Source organism: Rhinopithecus bieti, unplaced genomic scaffold (assembly GCF_001698545.2).
Source record: "Rhinopithecus bieti isolate Rb0 unplaced genomic scaffold, ASM169854v2 scaffold_9981, whole genome shotgun sequence".
In the NCBI taxonomy this organism is placed as follows: Eukaryota; Metazoa; Chordata; class Mammalia; order Primates; family Cercopithecidae; genus Rhinopithecus; species Rhinopithecus bieti.
Window position 1 is genome coordinate 4,636,442 of NW_016806838.1, and position 6,000 is coordinate 4,642,441.

General features: G+C 45.9%; 1 protein-coding gene across 14 annotated transcripts in view; it reads left to right on the top strand.

Moving 5' to 3' along the window:
* Positions 1-6,000, top strand: part of TRERF1 (transcriptional regulating factor 1) — a 241,152-nt gene that overhangs the window by 60,625 nt on the left and 174,527 nt on the right. The window lies entirely within an intron of this gene.

Below are 6,000 nucleotides of genomic sequence, written 5' to 3' on the forward strand. Positions count from 1 at the left end.
GCTTTGTAACCTGAAGTACTACAAAGATGCTGGTTGTTAGCACTGACCACTTGGTCCACAGCCCTTGACCTCTTTGAGAGATGATTGACAATAGGACCTAGACCAGTGGTGTGTGTGTGGAAGCTGGCTCACACCAGCTTATGGGAGTTGACTGTGCACTTCTCTTCCCAACTCCATGTCCAGTGGCCCTCGCATCAACATCTTGAAATGCCATAGTGGGAGTATTTATACCATAGAAATTGGCAACCGCTTTGTGTGTGTATGTGGGTGTGTGGCTGTGTGTGTGTGTGTGTGAGAGAGAGAGAGAGAGAGCGCTGCTTGTTAAATATTCACCTTACCAGCATTTCTCAGGACTTGTCTCCAGTGTACTTATTTGACATTTGACGTATGTTGTCTTGAGTTTGAATTTATAGTTCTCCTTTCATATGTTAATGTCTCATTTCCCCCAGCTGGACTGTAAGCTCTTGAGGGCAGGAATTAGGTATTTGAAGACTTTAATTGCTGGGATGATGGCTATCAGAGACCTATAAAGCAGCCTTTGCGCAAATGAGCTTATCACTTTCAGGGACATGAAAAGATTTTCTGCTAAGACTGATGCTCTGAGGGACCCATAGTATCTATGCAGTCCCATGGCTCAGGCCTCTCTTAATGATCCTTTCTAGGTAGGTCTTACACACACAGAATTTCAGTTAGCCTAAAAACTGCCCAGGGTATAATAAAGAGGCTTTATTTCTCTATGTTTCCATCAGTGACTATAATAATAATGGCTAACAAGTAATAGCTAACGTTTATCGATGGTTTGCTGTGTGCCAGGTACGTCCTAAATGCTCTTATGATCATTTTCTTGTTTAATGCTCACTCCAGTCACATAAAGAATACGTGATTATTACCTTTGTTTTGTAAATAAGGAAACTTAAAGATGTTAAGTGACTTGGTCGTGATTGAGGCACATCCAGGATTGACTCCTCATTCATTCACTCATTCATTTCTTTGTTCATTTAGCAGGCATCACACCCCTGTCATGTGCCAGGCACTGCCTTGGCTGCCAGGATAGACAAAGCCAGCCCCTGCCCTCATGGAGCATTCCTTCCAAAGAGCAAGACAGATAATAAGTAAACGTGTACACATCTGCTACAATGTCAGGTGTCGATGAGGTCTGCGAAGAAAATCAGTCATGGGAAGAAGATAGAGGCTGATGGGGTGAGGCTGGACTTTGGCTGTTTGGATTCCAACTCTGGATGTCTTTCTCCCAGTCCTTGAGACACAGCCCAGCCTGACCCTGGCCAAGCACCTTGCCCATACAGGCCTTCATCACATTTTAAGTTTTATTTTATTTTGGGAGCAAAGCTTTACTCTATGGGGAGGATTCCAGAAGACACTTTGAGAGCTCATGGTAAACTCAAAGTAGGTACAGATGTACATAGAACCCTCCAACCCACTGCTCCATGTTCTGAGGGCCCACTGATGTCCTAGGCAAGTAGAGTAGGCGGGAAGGCTGAGGGTGAAGGTAGGGGCAGAAGAATGAGCTCTGTGGTGGCCAGCAGATGGGAGAGTATAGTCTCTTAGGATCCAAGACCCATAGGACCAGTGGCTTTTTAGAGATCATGTTCAAAGGGTACACGTGGATGCAGGAAGGCATGGGAGAGGGTGGGGTGGGGTGCAGGAAGACTCCCTGAGGTCATCTGCTGAGACTGTGTTCATCAGAGGCTGGAGCCCAGCTTTTCATTCCCTGCCCTGTGCCTTGTACAACATCACCCTATCTCCCAGAATTATTCCCGCCGACTGGGAAATAATGGCAGATGGGTGCAGCAGTGTAGCTTAGGGACCTGTTGAAGGGCAGTCCTTAACCTTAGGCATTTAAGAGCCAGAGTAGATTACGAGAACAGGCTACTCTAACCCCCAAAATATCTTTTAGAAGATGGGACCTCCTGGTATCAAACAGACAAAAAGTATTTTAAGGTTGCCCTCTCTGCCCCCCATGCATTGCAGTCCAGTGTAGCTGAGCCAACATTTATTGAGCACCTGCCCCATGTAATTTGAGAAGATCTTGAAAAGCCCTGTCCTGGGAGAGGGGAGAACTGGGATCCAGTACCTGGTCTCCCGTGAGTAAATTAGCTTTGTGATAGCAGCTCTTGGTCCTGGTGTCCTCTGTAACAGGAAGTGGCTGGCCAAATGGTGTCCAGGTCCCCCTTTTGTTCTGACCTCTGTTCTAAGCTGGAGATAAGACAGGGTCCCACTCACAAAGCATTTCAGTCTTTCAGTTCCTTTTCCCAGTGGATCCCTCCCTGGAGTGTGGGGCTTGGGCAGGTGTTTGGAGAGGCCCGAGTAACCTGCAGTGCCAGCTCGTGTCTCCTCCAGGGTATTTCTTGGTCTGTGGGTGTCAAATGTTTTTTCCCCTTGCTCCCAGCTGTAAGCCACTTGGTACTAACTAGTGGTTAAGTGACCATTGCCCACACAGTGCGCTCCCCACAAAGTAAAGCTTGCCCCACAATTGTTTTTCCTAGCACCCCCACGTTGACGGGAGCAGTGAAATTTTGGCTGTACTTTCCTGAGGGCCGGGCGGTGGTGATTTGTGTCTTTCGTACAGTCCTGTGTGTCTCAGAACAGTACAGAGCCTCATCCTGGTCTCTCCGACGGCCTCCCACTGAAAGCTTACAGTGATAGCAGTGTGAACGCATAGGCTTCAAAAATAAAAAGTTACAAGGTGAGGAAGCAACAGGAAGTGGGGAAGCGAGTAGAACAAAGCTTGTGATATGTACTCAGAACGCTGTTGACCTTTTTTTTCTCTCTCTCTCTTTTTAAAATCACATAGCTCTCTCAAATGGTTGGGGTAGAAGTTCTTGTTTGTTTTAAATGGTTGTGGCTCTTACGAGGCCTGTGGAGAGAGTGAGTAGTGAGTGTGAAACAAGTTTAGGGAAGATGTAACTCCCCCTCCACACACACAGAACTTGGCAAAGGGTATGCAAATTCGTGTCAGAGGCTGTTGATCCTTTCACTCTACTTTGCTTAATTAAAGGCTGGGAAAGTTATTTAAATTGTCCCTCTTGTATACCTTCCTTTGTATGACTAGATTAGCTGCTGGACTTGAAGACGTAGGGAAAGTAGAATTCTCCCCGACACTTTTCTTTCTTTGCCTCTACCTCAGTTTTCATTTCCACCTGATGACTTGAAAAGGAGAGAGAGGTGATTCAATAATTAGTTTCAAAGATTGTAAAGAGCCCACGTATATTAACTTTAACAAAACCCCGTCAAACTTAAAATGCCTCTTGTCGGGGAAGGCACATTTCACACATACAAGGGACAAGTCACTGGCTGGCCAGACGGAGAGAGAGATTATTCTTTTAGACAACTAGCTTTTCATTTGAAGAGCAAACGTGGTCCTGAGAAATGAAGCTTCTGATAGGCACTCCCTCTTGGTAGGACTCTTTGTAGGACTAGATTAGCTCTTGGACTTGAAGATGTGGGAAAGTAGAATTCTCCCCCGACACTTTTCTTTCTCTGCCTCTACCTCCGTTTTCATTTCCAGCTGATGACTTGAAAAAGGAGATCACTTAGCTCACTTAGCTCAGGTTGAGTTAGTTTTGTAGGGGCTTTGAGTGGGTTTGAGTTCACAATGATAGCTGTGCTAATGATAAGAGCTATGTGTTTGTGTGGGCTTCACCTGGACTGCCTCGTTTTATCTTCCTATCAAGCATTTGGGAGGGAAGGCATTATAGGTACTTAATCAATGATGGCTGGATAATATTAATAATGAAAGAATGAAAACAGGAATGGTGAGCCCATGCTTGCTGGGCACATTCTTTGGGGTTCAGAGTCTCTGTGCTATGTCACTGGTCTGGTCTTACTTAACGCCAAGGGATGCCAATGGAGAGATGGGCAATGGAGACCTCCAGCAGTGACCTGAAGTGATGGAGCAGTGTTCTGCCCCTTAGTTCACTCGTATCACAGCCTGCGTTTCCCTCGTTGCCTTCACTGGCATCAGTTTCTGAGAGGGCTGGGCTTGGGGTGTGGTCTGTAGCCTGGCAATAGAATGTCTCTCTAGGGCCAGCTTTCCCTTGTCCAGGACACATCCTGACCCGGAATCCTCCACCTTTGCTGATGGATAGGCAGACTGGCCACTGACACACAGAGGTGCACCTCGCTTCCTGCCTGTGCCACAGCCTTGCAGATTTCAGTGTCAACTGTATTCTACTGGAAGTGTACCAGGGAGTGGGCTATTTTAAAGAAAAGCTAATGGTTTGTCTTGATTTTTTCTTTTTTAAGTACCTCCTCTCCCCATTTCTATCTTATGTCTATGGTATTTTGGCTTTGTCATTCTCAGATTGTGTTTAAGGCCTGCTCTGGGTGTCTAGGTTCCAGTCTTGGTGGAAGGATTCAGTAACAGAAGCTGTTTTCACCTGCAGGACCCTCTAGACACACAGTGAGTGCATCCAGACTGATCCGCACTGGGGCCCATGACTTGGATACCTGCCTGCCTCCCTGTGGTTTCATTTCTGATTTTTTGGTTTTTTTTTTTCTCTAATCTTGTTTGGTGGAGGCATGGAAGCCATAAGCTGGACTGTCTGCTAATTCAGTGAAGTTGTATACAATGAATGGAACATGTAGGACATGAGACTGAAACCATTTTTAAAAACCAAGCGGATTGCCTCCAGTGGCTGTTTGACACTCCTGGGCTAATTCTGGGAGTTCTAATCAACTTACTAACGGCATCCCCACCTTCTGAAAAACCCAAGCTTTACGTGTCTCTTACTCTGGCAGTGCCACCAAGCTGCTTAAAGGTGTGCTAGGTGATGGTAACTGGCATTTTTCAGGTGGATGAAACTTGGGGATATGCTTTCAGGCATATCTTGTGGCAGTCTGATTTTCAGCTTTTTATGGAAACTGTACCAACTTGACTGTGGTTGGTGGCCACTGTGCGGACTTGATGCCAGGCCAGCCAGCACTGAGTTGAGACTGTGTAGGTGTGCTGAGCTCATATTTTTCCTGCTCTTCTGGTTTTGAAGGTTGGACATCTCTACCTGCAAGATAGATGATTAAAAACAGATGAAAAATAAGTCGAACCCAGCCTCACTTCAGTATTTCCCATCCTGTTCCAGTCCTGCCCAAATAAAGTTGCCTTAAAAAAAAGAAAACCCACAATGAAATCAAAACTGCATCTTTTAACAACATTTATTTGAGTTCAGCCCAGGTTCTCTTATCTCCAAATTGGTTTTGATGCCCTGATAGCCAGGCAGCTCCCTGGCTAGAATCCTTCGTGTTAAATGTAGTGTCTTGGGCTGGGTGCAGTGGCTTACGCCTGTAATCCCAGCACTTTGGGAGGTGGAGGTGGGAAGATCGTCAGTCTGGGCAACAGAGTGAGACCCTGTCTTTACTAAAAATGTAAAAATTAGCCACGCGTGGTGGCAGGTACACTGTGATCCCAGCTACTTGGGAGGCTAGATGGGAGGATGGTTTGAGACTGGGAGGCAGAAGTTGCAGTGAGCTGAGATTGCGCCACTGCACTCTCGCCTATGCCACAGAGCCAGACCCTGTCTCAAAAAATAAATACATAAATAAATAAAGGTAGCATCTTGGTTTACTGATGTAAAAATTCTTGTGGGAAATGTGGCCCCGAATGTGAACATATGAAATTGGCTTTTTCCCCCCCAATTAAAAAGTGATTCACTATCTTTGTTTGATTATTGAAGTACTATAATGAATTCAGTGTTCAGCACTGGGGAGGCGTTGCCTCCCACACTCACCCATGAACAGAGCGAGTGCATTTGAACATAAAATTAATAGAGTTTGTGGCTTAGAAAACCACCTTGTCATTAACCACCAGTGCATGCCAGCCTGAAAGATGTTCTTGTGCCAGAGTAAACCACAAGGTTGTGGAAAAACGTAAAGGAAATGGGGGGTAACTTAGTAGTAAAAGGTAAAGGCTGGTAGGTAGGGGAAATGTTGGGGGGGGGGGGGGGCTAAAGATTAGGAAAAGGGGGAGGGAGACAATAGATATGCGGG